General features: G+C 39.2%; 1 protein-coding gene across 1 annotated transcript in view; it reads right to left on the bottom strand.

Annotated features, from left to right (window-relative positions):
- Positions 1-21,296, bottom strand: part of LOC124788789 (protein kinase C-binding protein NELL1-like) — a 466,052-nt gene that overhangs the window by 226,032 nt on the left and 218,724 nt on the right. The gene's annotated exons all lie outside the window — the stretch shown is intronic.

Raw genomic sequence — 21,296 nt, forward strand, 5'->3', positions numbered from 1 at the left:
TAAAAGGAGGATACAAAATTACAGTATATTGACAAATTTTACAGTAACAGACTTGGATTCAATTCATGTAGAGGTAAGGACTATTCTCTCATCTATTCATCCTACTTCACCTCCTAATTTGATGGCCAAGATAAAGGCTATCTGGATATACATGTTTCCACATCTTTTATTTAGTGTCACTCTCAAAGAACATCTAGAGTTAGAATACTTCCCACTACAATGTGCCTCAAATATGTTATGGAGGTCCATTGACTACTGACTTTTCCTTGACATTGAAAGTAGAATAACTTGCAGCTAACCCACTGAGTGCTCTGGACATATTAACAAATGGTGCCATGGTGTCCCCAAGTGCCAAAAACCCATTTTTTAGAACTGCACATGTTTCCCACAGTGCTAGAAATATGTTTACTCCAAATGATACTGATGCGTTTAAACAAACTGCTCCTCTGGTATCCATATACTATGAATGTGCTAAAATTCTATATTTCCTCTCCAGCCTCCCCACAGCTAATCAAACACAGGGTTCTTGTGCATATGTGCTGCTCTTGTCTCATGTTGATTTTTTTACTCCACTTTCTGTTACTGAACAGTCTTCATTATTAAAATCTAAATATTATTTTCATTGTTGTTTTTTCTATAAAGGCAGAGTGGTTTTCAGTTTTACAAAGAAAGTGCCATGTCATCATATTTACAAGGAATCATTGTGGCAACTGGCCAAAATTGTAAGTAAGTGTCAAAGTAACTGTCAATTTCTAATATACAGTTTTTTTATGTCACTGAAAACTATTTTGACATCTTAATTTTTTTGGCTGTGAAGGCTGCCAGGGACCATTTATAGGGCTTATGTGAATTAAACACATTGATACACTTCTGAAAACTGTTCTGTCACACAAATATCTGCAGCTCAAAACTGTCTATGGATGAATTATTGTGCTAGCAGATGAACAGGGAAAACCAGACATTTTATGTGCTTAAGTGCAAACATTTTCCATTAGTCTTTATCTTGACTGTTATTAGTATCGAATGAAACAACATGCTCACTATTATCACCCCTGTGTGTGTGTGTGTGTGTGTGTGTGTGTGTGTGTGTGTGTGTGTGTCTGGAGCTTACGGCTGCTCATCAACGGTAAGGTTATCAGTGCCCTTACACACATTTGAAGAAATGAGTGTGGATAAAATTGTGACAATATTAACATAAGCACTAAGAAACAAAAAAACTAAAATGTGCTATACAGTTAATTAAAACACAAGTAAAACTACAAAGGAGCTAAAAGAGAGGCACAGGCACAGAAAAATGTGACTGCCTGAATGTTTACGAAAAACATGGTGAGCCAGTCATCCTGCTAACACATTAAATTTTGGGATAAATATTGGACAACTGACAAAACTTCAAAACTCTAACCACATTTACATGAATGTTACCTAAAATAGACAACAGATCCATCTTCAAATCCACCATGGTCCATTGGTTGGAAAATAAAACACAATCTGATAAAATGTGGCCCATAGTGATCTGGATGTCACAAGCACCACACGTTGGAGGGTCCTCTCACCAGGGCAAGAAGCAATGTGCCAGAGAGCTGTGGCCTATGTAAAGACAAATAAGGAGGACCTCATCCTGTCAACATGGCTGGAATAAGGTATGCCACAGCTGCATTGTGGGCTTTACTATACAGAGCTTACTGTCTGTTGGACAGAGCTTATTTTCTGTTGCCTCCAGCCACTCATCCTCTCACTGACGCAAGACTCTGGAGCTCAACAGCGAGGCTATAGCATGCAGGGGGATGGCACACTGAAACAGCTGAAGATCAGGACATGCCTTCTTGCAGCTAGATCCACATTTTCACTCCCAGTCATTTTAGCTGGAGGAGGGCATTCTGGATATTCTGGTCTACTTTATCCACTGGGTACAAACACTGTAGAGAGTGAAGGCCACTTGGAGAATTGGAGCAGACTAGAAATTCAGCACTGGAAGAAAGTCTCATCTGCTCCAGTGCCCTCAAAATTGCACGTAATTCTGTGTCAAAGACAGTGAAGTCTTGGGGCATGGGTCCTTGAGGACACGATCCAGCAAAAACAACAGACCAACCAACAGAGGCACCCTGTTTAGATCATCCATGAAGACAGCTACATAGTTCAGGTGCTCATATAAAATATCAGAAAATATCACACGAAAAACAGAAGCAGGAGTGCAAGCTCTCCTACACTGCACCAAATCTAAAATTACTCTGGGCCTCTGCAGTAACAATGGTGGCAGATGGTTAAAACCCTGGATATGAGGTTGTACTTGCTCCACACCCAGTGACTCCTGCATACACTGCACACAGATCCTAAACAGTATTGTGGCTCATGAATGATTGGAGAAAAGGCATTCCAGACGCAGAAAAGCAACAGTATGGTATGTTGGTGAAGTCAGAGCTGCAAGGAACTTACATATCTGATGCACCATGAAGAGTTGCCACTGGATGGTGGGTGGCAGTTCCCCAGCCTCAGCACAGAGACTGGCTATGGGACTTGTCCTACAAGCACACATCGCCAGCAAAATCCCCTCATTTTGGACAGCATTAGTGATCTTCAAATAAAAAGGCCTCACCAATTCATGCACTGTGCACCCACAGTCCAGCCACAAATGCTTGAAATCCCTACAAAACTGGAGCAGGCATGCTCTGTCTGCTTCCCAAGGCCTGTGACTAAGACACTTTATGATGTTCAGTGCCTTGAGAGTTTTAGCTTTCATATCTCTCAGGTGTGGCAACCATGACAATTTAGTATCAAAAAGGAGGCCCAGAAACCTCACTGAGTCCCTAAAATGTAGGATGGTGCCCCTCATGTGCAAGTCAGGTAAATTGAAAATACAATGAGAATGATTAAAATGAACACATATACACTTATATGCCGAAAACTGAAAACCCATCTTTACAACCCACTCCTCTAACCTCCGCACTGTAAGTTACAACAGATGGCTCACTGTTGCAACTCTGGAGAAGGAACAAAGAACAACAAAATCGTCTACAAATAAGGAGCACTGTACAGGGCTCCTTACCATACACATGATACTATTTATGGCTATAGCAAGGAGGATTACACTTAAAATGCTGCCTTGAGGGATGTCATTCTTCTGCTCAAAATGATCTGACAGCCTTTCACCAACTCGAGTTTGAAAAAACTGCTGAGACAGTAAAGACTATAGGAAGATGAGGAGGTGGTGATGAAAGCCCCATTGATGCAGTTTCGTCAGAATACTGTATCTCCAAGTAGTGTCATATGCCTTACTGATATCAAAGAATATGCTAATAAAGTGATGTTTACATAGGACAGATTGCTGAATAGCCACCTCTAGCAGTGTCAGGTTGTTGAGAGTGGACTGAAATCTCCAGAATCGACACTGACAGTGGATAAGGAGTTGCCTGGTCTCTAAGCACCAGACCAGATGACGGTTAATCATTCACTCCAGAGTCTTTCATACCCAGCTTGTTAAGGTGATGCGCCTGTAACTTCTGGAAGATGTGTGATCCTTTCCTGGTTTGAGCTGATGTATTAGAATTGTGTCCCTCAATGAGTTGGGGAGTTACCTGTCTGCAATATAAGATTAAAACTTTTGAAGAGGATTTCCTTTGACTCTGCTGGCAAATGTCGATGCACGTAGGGCCAGATTTGGTCATGAGTGGGTGCAGTGTCACAAACCTCAAGCAATGTCAATTCCAGCTCCCACATGGATAAATGGGAGTTGTGGGACTTAGAACTGTTGGACCTGAAGTCCAATTTGCCCCTCTCTACAGTCACATGGTAGTGACAAAATGCCAGATCCTGGCTTGCACTGGCAGTAGTTTTTGCAAAATGCTCAGCCAGCATCTGAGCAATGTCTCTGGGTGTTGTTTGAAGATACCTCTGTTTCAGCACTGCTGCTATTGGTAAATTTGCAGAAATCCCCTGGATGGCTTTGCATACTTTTTTAGAACAAGTGGAATGGTTGATAGAGCCAAGGAACACTTGCCATGACCTTTTCTTGCTCTCCTTAATTATGCGTCAAGCCTTGGCTGTTTCGACTTGAAAAGTGATGAGCTTTTCTGCTGTAGGGTGACATTTCAATCATCAAAGAGCCACACAACTGTTCCAGATTGATGAACGGCAATCATGTGTCCACCAAGGTGCAGGTCGCCTCCTAAGATGACCTGAGGATTTTGAGATGGATAAGTCAGCAGCACGATGAATCACTCGTGGATGCTGGATGCTGTTGCTGTTCAAACATAGCCAGCTGGCTGAACAGCATCCAGTTAGTCCTGCTGAACATCCATTTTGATGGCCTCTCTTCAGGTAGTGCTCCATCCAGTGGAGAATGTGGAGTGGGAAGGGGTCACTGGAATGAAGGTAATCAGTGACCTCCCAATGAACCGAATCTGTGAGGGCTGGAGAGTAGAAAGAGAGGTCGACAGCTGCAAATGACCCAGTAGCAGTACAGAAATGAATGTGAGTACCTGTATGTAGGATGAACAGCTCATGAGATGTCATGAGGCTCTCCAAAACCCAGCAATGAGAGCAAGTAGAGGTAGAGCATGATGGGAATTGAAGTCTTCCAGTAGGAGAAATGGTCATTGGAATTGTTCCACAATTCCACAAAGCCTATGATAACCTCAGAGTCTATTGTATCTTATGGAGGTAGAGAGAGTGAGCAAACAGTGACCCACCGACATCCATGAATTTCCACAGCAACTGCTTGCAGGCCAGTAACCTGGAGGAGAGCAGAGTTATACACATTGTCAACATTCACAGCAACGCCTCCATTGCTCTGTCCCCAGTCTGGTCATCCTGAGAAGTCAAGAGAGACATCAGATAGTATGACATTGGCATCACTGGACTGTTTACAACCTGGCTCTGTAGGTTTCAGAGCCACAGCTGTAGCAGAGGTAGTGACAGCACTGGATGGGGATCAGACTGAAACTTTGGAGAAGCAGGGAGTACTGCAACATTAGTGACAACAGACCTGTCTGATGTTTTGGGAGGAAGTGTGGGCTTTAAAGGAACAGTAGCAGCACAAGTGCATTGGCAAATGCAGGTACTAGCACTAACACTAGCAACCTCCATTTGAGTAGCAGCACCAGTCATCTGAACTTGTTGTTTAAGAACAGACACAAAGAAGGTAAGCAAACTTCAGGAGGCTGCATGGCCTTATAGATCATTTTGGCCTCAACATACAAGAAATACTTGGTTGTTTTTATTTCTTGCATCTTCCCTTCTTCAAGGAAGACACTACATACAGGGTGATCCCCAGAGCGGTTTACACACTTATAGGAGACGAACAACCATCATCTTCATGGATGGCCTTACCACATCGGCCACAAATGGCTGCTCCCTTACAACCTAAGTTGGTGTGCTCCAAAGAGCTGGCATGGAAAACAGTGCACTGGGTTAGGAAAATAATGCCACACACTGAGATGGAGGAAGTCTTGTGCTGCTGAAAGCAGGTACAAACGAGCCTGATCTCATGAAATCACCATCCACCCATTTTATAATGTTCTGTATATCAATGATGCCTTCCTGGGACCCCTCAGCTTTCAGTTCTTCTTCAGGATTGTCAACCAAGTCACAACACCTTTGCCATAGTTCAAGGTGTTGTGCAGTTCACTTTCTATTGCACACTCCCTGAGGCACTGAGCTTTCTCGATGTTCTTCACTTGTTGGAAATTGGATGTTTCTACCAACAGGGCCTCTTGATAGATTTTAAACTTCCGGTAAGTTCCTGTAAACCCTTTTGTATGTTAAAACGTGAAACTTTCTAGAATATCTCCTCTTTCTGTTTACTTATAAGAAACATGTTCCAGCCACCAGCAAGTATTCTGTTACTAGATACTGAAAGAATCACTGTAATCTCCAAGTCTGGAGGACTGGCTACACATCCCCTCATGTTTTGTTGGGTGTTGGTAACTACCAGCAGCCCACCCTTTCCTCTGGAGGAGGAAGTGAAGATTTCAAAAGGTCCATGCTGGTCCCACAAGCCGCTAGGGAAATAAAAGTTCATCTAGACAGAGCCCCACATGCCTAGGTCAGCCTTATACAACTGAGGTGAGGCAGGTTCCCTAAAGGTTGCCCGCTAATGACTGTTCCAACTCAACAACCATGCATCTCATCAGCACATAGCACACCTTGATATTGAGGGTTTATTTTTTTATAGAGGTTTTTACCATCCTTGTGATCAGGCAGTCAAGCCAAGATTCCCATTTCCTATGACACATGACATTCCATCACCATGCAACGTTGTGGTTGCTGAAGCATGCCCAGAGCTTATGGTGACAAAGGACTGATGGCACTTACCAATCCCTGGCTCAGGGTTCCCAAATCACCAAGCTGATACTCAGAAAATGAATGCTAAGGGGTTTATCATTCACATCATCAGGAATTTTTGTGTTAATACTACATGTGCATATTGTGTTATGACTTTGGGGTACTACTTCAGAACATGGCTCTGTGAAAGTCTTTGACTAAAAACTAATTGTACATGTAAATTTGAAGGTAAAATAACTAAAACAGAATACCTCCAGTGGTCACAGGATCCTTTTTTTGTTGTAATACATCACATACAAAATGTCATGCTTTAAAAACAAAGATGATGCCTAGAAACTACTAGGCTATAAAGAAAACCATTATTTCAGAATAAGTCTTAGCCTTGTGGAGGTCTTTGGCCAAATTGATGAATGCATATGTTAGAGTAAATATTTCAGGTGATACACAAATCCTTTTCTGTCAAAGTTTATAAAGTTTAAACTTCATACTCATTTATGCAATCAAGTGATTTATTGAAAAAGTTTACATTTAGTTTTTAGTCAGAACCATCCATAGAGCCATGTTCTGAAATAGTGTTTCATTTCTCTACTAGGCAGTGCCACAGTTTACCCAAAAGTCAAACACAACACACACTTCATATTAATACATAACTCCATCTGATGATGGAGATTAAAATCTTTAAAACACATAGTGGATATAAATAAACAGGGACTGGTAACAGTAGGCTTGTTGTTTCATTTGAGATCTTAAAAGTATTTTTTTCATAAGCAATCTAAAAGAATAAAAAAAGTTTCAGATCACCAGCATTTTCAAAGCTGGGTGCTGGGCTGGATCAGGTGACTGAGATTTTAGGTTCCTTGTGCAAATATTTCACCAAAGATGATCAGGTATTGATAAGTGCACTGCATTGGTGCCAGTGGAGACTATCAGGAGATGTGGCTCCACTAGGTATGAACTGAACGTCAACAGGATTGGGAAAGGTGGTTTGCAGTGTAAATTTGTGATAGTACATCAGGCGAGTGTGGGCCACATATGTCAAATACCAGATATTATGGGTATTGGCGAGATTATCCAGGCTCAGAATGAAAGTAATTTATATTATTTAAATTCTACAAAGACACTACCTTTTCATCTGTCATCTTTCCACTGGTACCACAACAGTCGACTGATTCATGCCAGAATATGCTGAATTGTTCTCAGCAAAGCCACCCGGCCAGTCAAATCATGCTGCAGGTAATCTGACTTGTGAGACTGAGGGCTCTTGGAGTCATGGTTGAAAAAATCTCTCTCCTCTGCTCCTAGGGGTCACTTAGAGCAGACATTAAATGGTTTAGTTTCTTTACCTTGGCATTTTCCCTTTCCCTCTGAGATGGGCCTGGGGCTACTGGAGTTATCTTCTCTTGTCTCCCTGGCAATCCTTACCACATATTTGCCATGAGAAAATGAACTGGGAAGTTCCTTCTTCTAAGCTTGAGTACCATATATTAATTACAAGCCCACAACACTTTCCAATCCTGACTACATCTCCAAAGGGATGTACAAACTGGCATCAGAATCAGGATGCCAAATGCATGCTGTTTTCACTTCCAGATGCTGCATAAAAATTACTAAGCCATGATTGGATGCTTGAAACTTTTGTTCAGGACTATCTGGCTCCATGGTATGACTCATCGGACGTGTGCATGGCACAGTCAGTCCGAGCTGCCTGCCACAGTCTACCCAGAGCTGCCATCACCAACGTCACCACTGTTGAAGCTGTGCCTTAGGCCATCCAACACTGCCAACACCTCTGCCACCCTTGCACAAGTCCATGTTGTGGGTACAAGGACCCAGCACCAGCCCGAAGTGTGGAGTCACTGCTGTGTCCTGCCATTCATTGGTCAACAAATATATGACACAAGCTTTGCTTTTAGGGAAAAGATGCTGTTTGGTCTGATGTTGCCAGAGAGGTCACTGAGAGCTGCTGCTGAAAACTTTTTATTTGTTTTGATGTGAGTAGTTTAAAGGTATGCCCACCACTAGATCGGAGGGACAGCAGGAGATTTACCAAGAAATGTAAGATCAACTTTGTTTGGAAAGAACACATGCAAAGGTGCCTTAAAGAAGTAATAGTAAATGGAGTACTGCAAAGCATCACTGTGCATACAGCTAGCCTTGCTTTCCCATTTTAGGTGTTCCCGCAGCTGGTTCCATCCTAGCCTGTAATTTATGTTGCATTGGGTTCACTGGTTCTCACTAGTGTGGATAAACCAAGCAAATATGTCCACACTTCCGAACAAAATTTTATGGATACAGGGAGACTGTCTGCATGGAGCCATGAATTGTTGGTAGGTGTCGCCAAACTTAAACTGCAAGAAGAGGCACATGCTTATGTGAATTCCATAGAATTGCTGAGAAACACCGAGGCCCTTGATGCCCTTGCAAAAGGGCTAATGGATAGATACAGAGAGAAGCACAGCATTAGCTATTACGGAGACAAACTTTTCACCCCTCACCAGAATTCCATGGAGAACTTAGAGCATTTAGCTCACAGAATACGAGCTGTGGCATGCACTACATATATACTAAGGGAAAAAGAATGAAAGGGGTGAGGTACTACTCAGCAAAGCAGAAGTTTTCTGTGTAGATGTATTCCTTCATGAGGCTGATCCACAGATAGGTCCTGAGGTGAAATGTGCTTCACAAAACACACTAAGGAGACTTACAACTCACATTTCTGGGTGAAGAGTCCCAGCAGTTTATTCAGTCTTCCACCAGGGTAAACCTCACTAGATGTGTATTCATTGCAGATGTGTACTGTACTCATTGCAAACATCCAGATCACAAGGCTCCTTAGTGTTTAGCACTACTGTAGAAAGATCAGACACGAGGGGACAGCATTGCTCGGCTAACAGGTTACCAAAGAGCTCGAAGGAACACAGATATGGGATGCAGGAATGGGAATGGTCCTGCCACTGCTCCTTGCTCCCCTTCCATGAAGAAAATCCAGTCAGAGGAGGACTCACCCAGGTGGCAAACTTAACTTTTCAAGGTAAAATTAAGAGTAGATAGTATATTTTTATTGTTGATACAAGCACACAAATAGGTGCTTTGTTTGTTAAATCTACTTTTGGTTGAGAATTGAAACTGTTGTGTTGTAGACTGAGTGGATTTGAAAAAGGTAATGTGCCCAATAGTTTTGCAAAATGTAGAACTGGAAATAGACAAAAAGAAGTACCAATTACTTTTGAAGTGACTTGAAAGCATGACCATAATTTTGATGGCACTTTAGATAATGATTTCCTGTACCATTTTCAAAGCATAGTTAACTTCTAAGCACAAGAAGTCCAAATTGGGGGAGATATCCACCATTTTGGCAGTATTCCTGCCATAAGGATATGGGGGAGCTCAGAATGACAACCCATTAAACCACATACCACAGCAGTCAAGTTAAACAAAAATGAGAAAATATTAGATGGTACCAGAAAAACTGTTTCAATAGAGGTGAAGAAAGTATTTTTAAATGGAGATATTTTCTTAGAGGATCCATTAACAGATGGTAATAGATACATGCGAAGTGCAGTTTAGCAGGATGCGTATGACAGAGAAGTGTACATTTTTTCCGACGAAAAACATTATTTTGAAAGCAGAGATGTTAAAATTCCCCAGAATATCACAGTTGCAAAAGTGCATGACATAAATACTAATGAAATAAACAGCATACCAATAAAATAAACAACCCAAAATAATGATTTACATGAAATTCCAATTCAGTTACATCATCTATAAATACAGAAATTGAAATGAAACTTGACACCCATGTAAGGCATATGAGGAAGTATCGTACTCCATTCTCGTTGAATCTGCAACTTTTTTTGAAGAAAAGAAACAACTTCCAGTAAAACTCAGACAGATCCATTTGACACAGAAGCCAATGTGCCCTGAAACACAACAACTGATGAATTCTTGTTGCTATAATTTATGTTCTGTCCCTCCGTATAAATTATGATGTAGGGATTAAGAATGATTTTAAGTCTTAAGTGGGAGATAGTGTTGTTGTTGTCTATGTAAACCTATTGTTTAGCCAATTTGATGATTGTGCTGTGTATTTTTGCCTCATCAGGCCCTGATTAACTAGAACACTTTGCTTAGCTGATGAATTTGTACCATTCTCCTCTGTATGCTATAGGTTTTTAAGCATGCTACTTTCATATTAGTATTCACTGACTAGAACTTCTTCCCCAATGGATTGTTGGTATGTGCAACAGCCAGTTTGTTATGGACATCTGGCCTCAGTTACATGACAGGAGCTATGTAGCTGTCACTTTTTCTCTGCTGCATGCCTCTCTGTGTTCTAATGTGGTTGTACCTTGACTAGTAGCGCCAGTGCTCCCAATGCATCATAACTTTTACCTCTTTATGTTACAGTTCCCCATTATACTGAAATAAAGCAGTATACCCTTTCCAACCTTGTTTTGCACTTTTAATTATTCCCCAATTTTATTACCTGCCTCTACTATTGAATGACTTGTCATACGTTTGTCACTACACAGTTTCCACTGTTGTCTTGAACAGTGAAGTTACAAGGTGTGTGAGAAAGTAATGGGACTGACAACACTGTGAGCAATCCGGCAACTCTGTGTTGTTGTACCTGTGAGACCAATGTGTTCATCCAATCCAGATAATCAGCTCGATTTTAGCTCCTTACAACAATCATGTAATTTTTGAGAGCATCATCAGTGAAGTTGTGTTTTTGTTGTGAGTCGCGAAAAATGAACAGCACAACTTAGAGCAACAGTAAGCCATTAAGTCTTGTGTTAAACTTGGGGAATCTGTGAGTGCAACCTTTCAAAAGCTGAAACACACCTATGGGGAACAAGTTTTTCAATGATTCAAATCATTTTTGGAATGCCAAGTACACACTGAAGATGAACCTCACTCAGGGTGACCTTTAAGTTCAAAAATTGATAAAAATGTTTGCTTTTTTGATGGTAGGGATACCATGCATAAATAATGTGTTCCTCCTGGATAAACTGTCAACCAAGTGTCTTACAAAGGTGTCACTGAAAAAGACTCAGGAAAAGGGTGAATTGAGTGAGGCCAGTCATTGCAAACAAATGGATGTTGCATTATGCCAACACCTCATTTCACAAAGGCAATTCCATTACAGAATTTTTGACCTCAAAAGGTATCCCTATTGTTCCACAGCCCACCCGTTCACTTGATGTGAGTCCTTGTGACTTTTTTCTTTTCCCAGTATTGAAAAATGCCTTAGAAGGATGTCATTTTTGGAATTGAGAGAACATTGAATAGGATGTGACCAACATGTTAAAGAACCTACCAGTTAGAGCCTTTCAATGCTGGTCCTGGCTTGTAGCTGCTGAAGGGAACAACTTTGAAGGGTAGAATATTGTCATTTGAAAAGAGTAGAGACTTTGATAGATAAAAACTCAGTCTTATTACTTCTCTCACACACCTCGTATGTTCAAAGCTTACAAAATTTGAAAGCTTTCATTACAAAATTTCAGATCACAAGCCAATATCATGGAAATGTTACTGCATTATTTTGAAACAATCTGCAGAAATAAGACCCCACTCTCCACCACTCTGAATCACGTATTGTTCAACTGCCATCGAATAAGTGCAACCCAGCTTTGCTCCACATGCCCAGTCTCCAAGTAGACATCAGCAATGCAGTCCAGTGTCTTTACTTGCTTAGATATGAGTGACACAATTCAGCATTTATAGACTCCGTTTTTCTATGAAACATACTGCAGACCATTTCTCTCATAAGCAACAAATTTCACTGGCCAACAGACAGTTGAATTATATGACCTTTATTCTACTTATATGCAATGCCATACTCCATTCTGGTTCCACTTGTGTGTTCCACTTCACATACATACCAAGGAATGTTAGATAACAATGAACTTCTATTCAGGCATTCCATTCCTTTATCCTAGGATGTTAATTCCCTGCACAATTGAAAAAAACTCTGAATGCCGCTATCGAACCATTCCTGATATTCATTCCACAATTTAACCACTCTCTCAATCTACATCCCATCTAATCAGTCTTTTGGATACTAACAATATGGAATTGTTCAATTCCTTGGAATAGTTGATGGCATAGGAGAACCAATGAATCTCATTAGATCGAGATGCCACTGTACTATGGCCTTTAGCATATTTTATTTAACATAACTGTTCCTGCAGTGACTTCTGCCCAGCTTGCAGTTCTGATACTGAGCATGACAGCCATTTTAAATGCAAGTTACATAGTAGAATGCATATAGCCACTCCAACTGTTGACGTGTCTTGGCCTAACTACAGTGGACTGTAACAAGATGAAGTTAGGGAAGTATAATTTTTCTACTGTCATGAACCATAAATGTGTGATCTCATCTAGGATTGTTTTCTTTAATTAAAACCATTATTATTTTGTATTTTTCTTATGTACTGCTTACTATTGTTACTGTTTCAAACAACAGTAGTTTATTATTGGGATTATTTGTTCATTTAATGTTTTATTGGCAAGAGTTGTTTTACAATCTTTCTAGTCTGTTTAACTGTACTTAATTACATTCCTTCTGTGATCAAGTAAATTTGAGTCAAAGAGTCACTCCTCAGGTGTTTATTCTAAAAGTTATTTTTTGTCTATAAGAGACATTAATGCAATGAGAAGCAAGATGTTTTGCAGTTCTCATTTTGAGTGTCTGAGTTACGTCTATTTAATTTCCTACATCACTCTCATTGATGCTCAGAAAGATTTAATCAAGTTGTTGACTTGGTGCATCCACACATTAACATATTTTCAGTTTCACAACTTTTCTTTGGTCAGTTAAATAATTACAAAGTCACTTAAAGAACTTAATCAGTGATTCAAATTACATCAAAACATATTTTACTTTCAATGCATCCATTATTACTGATCACAGGTAAAATAGATTGCTGTTTTTCAAAACTCTGTTCATGGCTTCAATTTGACTTATTGTCAAGTTGGTAACCAATTTGTGCCACCCTGGGGGTTACCCAGATACTATAAAACATTGGACACCATGTATTCACTTCATTCTGAAACAATACTTACTGCAGTCTGACAAGCAGGCCCTTCAATGTCAAGTGGCCCCTATTCCATTACTTCCTTTAATAAAACTAAAAGTCAATCATTTAATTCCTTTATTCATCTTAAAAACAAAGCTGTAAGCATGAATTGGTTATTTTTGCATTATGTCCTAATCTTTGCTGTAAGAGTGCTTCATTTGCTTGTACTCCATAACACTGTTTCTGAAATCATCTCTGACTACCTTTGTAATGCTGCTGCTGTCACAGTCCTGTGCTGCCTGTAGGCACTGCAAAGTGACACAACAATTACAGCCCCATTCCAAGATATGAACTGTTGAACAAAACTACAACCTGAAGTGTTAAATGAAATTAAAATATTGTTACCCCTAGATTTAAGCACCCATTGGGATTGTCAAATTCATCTGTGGTCTATGCAAGCCAAGGAGAGGGGAAGAGATACAAAAGGTGCCCCAGCCCTGGCACATGAGTAATTTTATTACTTCAGTTTTACAAAGAGGCCAGTATGACATAATCAAATAGTTCACATTGGAGTTGGCTGAATCACTGTCAGCAAAGCCATCTGCCAATCAAATTGTGCTGCAGGGCCACCTGACATGAGAGACTGAGGGTTCTCAGAGCTGTGGCCAAAAAGTCTCTCTCTTCATTTCTGAGCTACCAGCTAGAGCAGATGCTCAGTGGCTTATTTTCTTTACCTCAGCGTTTTCCCTCCCCTTCAAGATAGGTCTAGGCTACTGCAGTTATCTTCTCTCATACCTCTGGCAATACTAGCCATGTAATCCCCATGAACAAATAGATGGATACAGTTTTTTTTCTAAACTTGAGTACCACATACTAAATATAATTTTCAGTTCTGAATACATCCTCAAGGAATATACAGGTTGAAGGACTACACCTCTCTTAGGATAAATCATGACAGCAAAGTCCCTGCCTTAAAAGTATCTCCAACTTAGAAATCTTTGCAAAAGATAGGAAGTGCACACCTCAAAAATTTCCTGAGACTTCTCTGTTCATTATCAGAATGTGCAGCCTATTAAAAATAAAGGGAATGTTAGCTTGAAGGCATGACAAAATCATTTTAAAAAATTCATCAAAGCTGCAGGCCCTGTTGTAATGAAGATTATAACATACACTAGCTTGATGTCAAATTACAATCTTTGAATAGCACAGTGATATGCATTAGATCACTGGTGTAGAGATGGTGAAATACAGTATATAGTGCTGTCATCACATGAGGTGCAAGTTGCTGCTGTAGAACTATCTTAAAGAGTACAGGATCATGTATTCATGTATTTGTATCAGAGGTAGCACACATTTTAAAGCTACAGAAGATAGCACAGGCAAACATTTTGAATTGGCAGCTGTTGAACTAACATAACTAGACATCCATTAGAAGTTAATCAATCTGTTTGTGTTCCACTCATCTGGTGGTAATGTGGACACTTTTTCTGGCAAAGTAATTGAAGTTCTGGAAAGAGTCTCAGCCCCCAAAATTAACATGGTAATATGTGGAGCCATGAATATTAACATGAGGGTTGAGGGTGAAATCAGTAACAGCATTCTAAAAATTTGAGCAATTTTAGCAAGGCACAAGTGGTAAACACTGCCATTAGGGTATCAATAATTTCAGGATCAGCCTCACACTGAATCTTACAGATACTGTCAAGAGAAAATTGTGAAGTACTTATATTCTGTCCATTGTTTAAATTAATTTTTGAGGAGACATTGCCAAAACTAGTCACTTTAACAGCAGTAGCTAAGTAAAGTAGGTGGATAATGCAGGATTTGAAAATCCTCCCAGACACTTAACTTTCCCATTTGTTTACAAAAGCACTACACAAATCCACAGTTCCTAGATTACTCTCATTCTATAAAAAATATATGGGAGGGTACTGCTTGCTGCAAAAAACCATTGAATGACACAATAATATAGTGCAGAAAATAAAAGCAAAGTCGTATGGGATGTCATAAAACATGAAAACTGAAAAAGGTAGATGCAAGTATAATTACATACAAATCAAAGCTGGGAGTAGGATAATAGAAAATCGTCAGAAACTATTTCTTTGATATAGTGGACAAGACAAAACCAAATTTCCTGAAAAACACCCACAATGACTTACACAGCAAGCACAATGATGTTGTCCCCACAATCAAGCTTGAATTCAGGAAGACAACACAGAAATTAAAATATAGGAAAGAAGTGGGTGTAGACAAGGCTCCAATCTCTTTTCTGACAGCTTGAATACACAGTACACAATCCCCATAAACAAACATAATAATTGAGCTTACATATGCTGTGACAATCAGCATCTGTATGAAATATTATTTTGAATTATTTACTGAATGCAAATTCCATGGCATCAGCTGCCATGGGTATAGATGTATTACCCAATAATGACATATGAAAATTGGTGCCAAACTATGACTTGAACCAGGATTTCCCATTTATTATGAGGAGTCAACACAATTTTGGCTACCCATGCATACTCCTCAGTCCTTTAGTTCAAGGGCAGTTCTTTTTCCTTAAATTTACAGGCTCTTGAAAAACAGTTTAACCAGTCCTGAAAGATAGACTAATAAGTTAGTCAATTCTTAGCTATGGGATTTCTTCTGAGGTCTGAAGGCACAAAACACAGACACAATTTTTAAACTTCAGAAAAGAGCCATAAGAATAATAACTTGAAGTAGTAGTCAGGCTCACGGTACAGAATATTTTTCAACTGGGTTTCCTTACTGCATCAAATGATTACATCTACCACTATGTTGTGCATATCAGGAAAACAGTACTAAGGATTTTCTTAGTAGTTTTATGATAAATCATGGAACAAGATCCAGTTTGGACTTCCATTTACCAAGGAAAAACAAACAAAAAACTAAAAACAGCATTTCTATCAGTGAATAAAATTGTATAATAAATTTTCCAGGGAGATGAGAAAGATTAACAAAATGCATCTGTTTAAAAAGGCAACAAAAACATTCTTTTTAACTAATGCTTAATACACAGTCAGAGATTTCTTATAGGACTCAAAGTAGTAGTTAATAGTGTAAGGGCATAACTACAACACCTTGTCACATCAGAGTAATGTAATGCTTTTTCAAGAAAAATGTGTGTCAAGATCTACAGTGCACTGTAGTAACACCTTGTCATTCTCTAGGGTCCAATAACTCTGTCATTATTTGGGGGGGGGGGGGGGATGCTGACTCAGTTTTCCAGGTGATTGAGAGGAGGACATGAAGATGTGCAGGAGCATAGTTGAATGTTTATGAGACAGGAGTTATTACAACAGGACAGCAGCATGTTCATGGTCCAGGAGTCACCAGCAGATATCCTTAGCATGTGCAGTGATTAAGAGCAGAACAGTGTTTTATATTATAAGTTATCTGAGACAAATTGTATGTAAATCAAAGAATATTATCCAATAGGAAACAAACAATGGGGCAGTGCAACTGTTAATATACTGACATCATATTCAGGAAGATGGAGTTTGCTTTTTTCCAGCCATCCTTCTTTAGATTTCCTTTGGTTTTTCTAAAACATTTCAGGCAAATGTCAGGATGGTTCCTTCATCAAAGACCATTGCTGACCACCTGTTCTGTTTTCATAAAGCTCACTTAGATACTCTGTGCATATATTTTGAACTATTGATTTTCATTGCATTACCATGACAACTGCTGTATCACTGAGATGATCCTTACATGAATAACTCAATAAAATAAATAAACCTTTTAGAAAGTTTGAGAAATGTGAATTTGGACAAAAATAGAAGGAAGGGTTAGAGAAGAACAACATGGGTTCAGAGTAGGAAGGTCCACAGTAATCTAATTTTCGCTGTAAGCTACAGGATGAATATGGAATAATCTACTGATAGCCTACCTGAACACTGAAAAAGCATATCATAGTATATGTAGAAATGAAGTATGGAAGCCCCTGAAGAACAAAGGAGTAGAAAAGTGGACTATATGGAGGATGACATAAATGTACAATGGGAGTATGAGCTGTTTGGAAGGGGGAAGTGCACTTCCACCATTGCAGTTCAATGTAGTGATGGATAAGATAATGGCCAGAGTGGCACAAGTAATTGGTGAAGGAAAGATGAAAGTAATGGTGTTTGCAGACGATTTGATAATTTGGGGAAACAAGGAGGATAAAGTGCAAGAGCAATTGGATGTATAGCAATGATTAGTACAAGAATATGGTACACAATTTAGCATAAGGAAATGTGAAATGTTAATCATGAGCAGGAAGAAAGAGAAAGTCACAAATGGGAAAATAATTGATGGGAAAAGACTGAGCAAAGTGGAGAGTTTCAAATATCTCGACAGCTTATTACAAAAGATTAAAAGGAAGCAGTGCAATCTCTCTAAAAATATTCAACATGGGGCAAAGCAGGCTGTAGGGGTACATCAGTGCCACATAGCAGCTTAAATGCACTGCACTCAGTTCAGACAGCCAGATTATTTGATAATGAGCAAGCACACAACATAGCAAACAAGTGAGCAAGCCTGCAGCAATCAAGTGATTAAGAACAAGCGATTGTAAAATGAAATGTATGAAAAAGAAAGGAGAAATTAATTTCCAGGTTGAGTGTTACAGAAGCTCCAACAAGATTTTCAGAAAAACTGATTGACTACTCTGAATCTTCTTGTAATAAAACTGTCAAAGTGGAGTAAAACTGTCTTATTACACACATTACATTTACTAAAAGAAAAACTGCATATTTACACCATCAAATTAGTAAAAGAGCAACACTATAACAACATTTTGATTGTCTCTTTAAATAAAGTCAAAGATAATCCAATCACATCATAGAAACTGAGTGAATGCAACACATAAAGGAGCTCTTCTCCACTTGTTTATCTCTTAATAAAAACTAACAGAACTTGGACTTTTTTAAAACTCTGCTTCATGCAAAACAACATATATTCCTTTTTTATTTTCCCAGACACATTTTGACACCTATGTGTCATCTTCCGTGGAACTCAATCAGTTTCTGTAAAATATCATATAAAGTTAGTGATGGTTACTCTATTTTAGAGCTAAGGACTGTAATATTTTCATATGATTTTCATCTGATGTGACCGCTCACCTGTAATTACATAATTTGTGGAAATAGATTTTTAAAGGTCAGTTTGTATTTTGCCTATTTATCATTTTCACAGCCAGGTAACTCCAAGGAGTCTTGAAGAAATTTGCATATTTTTAAATACTTATTTGTTATTAGTGGCTGTGTATGACACTTTACTTATATTTTCTGTTCAGTTGTGCATTCTAATTGGGGGGGGGGGGGTAGAGGGAGAGGGGGGGGGGGGTAGAGATAGAGAGAGAGAGAGAGAGAGAGAGAGAGAGAGAGAGAGAGAGAGAGAGAGATAGCTATAAAAAGGAAAAAAGGGGGGAGAGGAAGTGAGAAGCAAATGGTTTTAGATACTTGAGTACTATCTGTAGTAGTTCTCCTCTATTGTGAATTTTTTATAGAGACTATTTCTTTGTCCAAGGATATTGAGATCAGTCTCGGTGTTGTTTGGATGCTGGTTTTCTTGTATGAGATTATTTACAAAAGTTATTTACAAGGATGTTTAGTTTCAAAATTCTGCATATTTGGCCTGTTTAGATGGATTGCCATGAATTTCAGGTCAATCAATAGATTCCAGCTTGGGAGAATGTGTCTGTCAAGATGTTCTCAGTATTTAGGTTTTTCTATATTGTGTTGTTTGTAGTCCGACCTGTGGCGTTTTAGTAGCGCGCCATCGTATTTGCAAGTATCTTGCCTTCACACTCTTACCTTTGCTTGTGATATGTACTGAGTCTTGCCTGCCTTATCTTTGCTAGAGGAGTTAACTGGAGGCTCTCACAAAGAACATGACAGTTGGCATTTGATGTTACCTGAGGCCAGAGTGTGGTTGTGGTGGAGTGGGAACCGACCATGTGTATGGGGTAGCTTGGTGGAGAGCCTTTCCTGTCACCTGTGAGAAGGCTTGTTGCTGCCTTGGGTTGTGTGCTGCTGGTTCTGGACACAGCTGTCTATGGTTGTCTGCTGCCTTATTGCTGCCTGCTGTACCCAACGCAAGACGTATCGGAGGTCCAGCAAAAAGTTAAGTGAATTTGTCCATGATATGTGACTGCAGATTTGTCAGCATTGCTGTAGTGCTTTAAAATATATCAAACATGTTTATTTGGCTTATGCCAAAATAAACTTCCTGTGGTGTGAATGCATTCTTTGGATCCACTATCAAGTGTATTGTTGAAACCTTGGGTGTATAAGTTCTGAAGATGTTCAGAGTGATATGCCACGTAAAAGCATTGTATGTAGGAATCATTTATCTAGCGAGGTGTGTAATTCTTTTTTTGCCATCAAATGTGTATGCGCCACAATTAATCCAAGATTCAGTAGTTTTCATTGAAAATAGATGCACTTACTTGTTAAAACTGATTTTGTGCCTTCATCTGTCAGCTAAGTGATAAGACCTTTGTACAGCGTATTTACATTTGGAAGTCGATTAGCTGTGTCTGCATAGTCATCATTCTGGAGGAGAAATGCTTAGAAATGTTAATCGAAACATAATGTACTTGATCCTAAAGAAGGCAGTGTGCCATTTTATTGCTAAATAATTTGACCTGTTATTTATTATCTTTTGGTGATTGTTTACATTGTCCCTGTGGGCCTGTTCTGTGCGCTTGTTAAATGCTACAGCTGGCTGGATAGTGTTTTGGAGTAAGCATTGCCTTTCCACCTACGGGTACCCAGGGCTGTGAAATCCTGGGTTGCAGGAGGTGACTCCTGGTCAAAGCTCAAGAAGTGGGTCTTGTACGAACTGCCAGCTTCTGCCTTCCACCTTGGTTTCTCTAAGTTATGTTTTTGTTCCGCCTTCGAGCAACCTGGCATCACTCCCTTCTAATTAATTCTGTTGCTAATTATGTTTACTCGGGTATTCATTATATTTATTAAACTTTGTCTGAAGAGCAACGTAAAATAGTGAATTAATTTTAAGCTGTCAGGTGCATAACTGTTAGTGGTTTTAAAATTTTCTAGTATATATGAGATAGACCTGGTTTCATAAAAGACATTGATAGCAGATCAAGATATTGTAGTTTTAAAGGAATTTGTTTATATGATTGTTAAATAAAACGAGTGATAACAAAAGGGGTCCACTCCTTCCTATTTGTTTCCCTATTCCCTAGTAGTGCAATGTACCACAGCCTTTGCTTCTTCAGAATGTTCCCAACATCTGGACATATTTGTTGCTCTATGTTAGTATATGATATGTTGTGTTCTTTGTAAGTTGTTCCTTGTTCCCTGTGTTTGTCATGTGTTTTTTTCCTGGCTCTTTGTTGCATCTGGTAATTGATTAATGGTTTATTCATTTTTAGTTTGCTTTTTTTATTTTGTTGTTCAGTTGTTTTATTGTTTGTGTGTTATACTCATTCTCTCTAGTTGTCTGGTATATAGCTGAGTGTGTCCAGAGCAGTTCTATTAAGTCTGTATAGCATATATCTGAAACCTGAAAGTTTGTGTGTCTGTGGGTGATTGGAATGGTTGTGAATGGTCCTCCTTGTGGCTGTAGATTCCCCAAATATTTCAAAATTATGTTTGTTGTTGATTCTGTGCATGTTGGGCTCTAAGGAATAAAGTATGATGTCAACTTCATTCTCAATGGTGAATTTTATTTTCGGATACACCGTGTTTAGATCACTGTGTAATTGTTTTATTTGGGTGTCTATTTCATTTACAAAACAAATGATGTCATCCACCTAATGGTACCAACATATAATCTTGTATTGTTCTGGATGTTAGTTTCATTAAACATTTTGCTTTCAATGTGGTTCAAAAATATGTTTGCATGTTGGCCATTGATAGGTGAGCCCATTGTTAAGCCTTTTTCAAAGAACTCCTTGTTCAAAGTGCAGTAGTTCTATTCTGATATAATCTTTGGCAAGGCTTAAATTTCACTTATGTGTTC

Source organism: Schistocerca piceifrons, chromosome 3, assembly GCF_021461385.2.
Source record: "Schistocerca piceifrons isolate TAMUIC-IGC-003096 chromosome 3, iqSchPice1.1, whole genome shotgun sequence".
Taxonomy (NCBI): Eukaryota; Metazoa; Arthropoda; class Insecta; order Orthoptera; family Acrididae; genus Schistocerca; species Schistocerca piceifrons.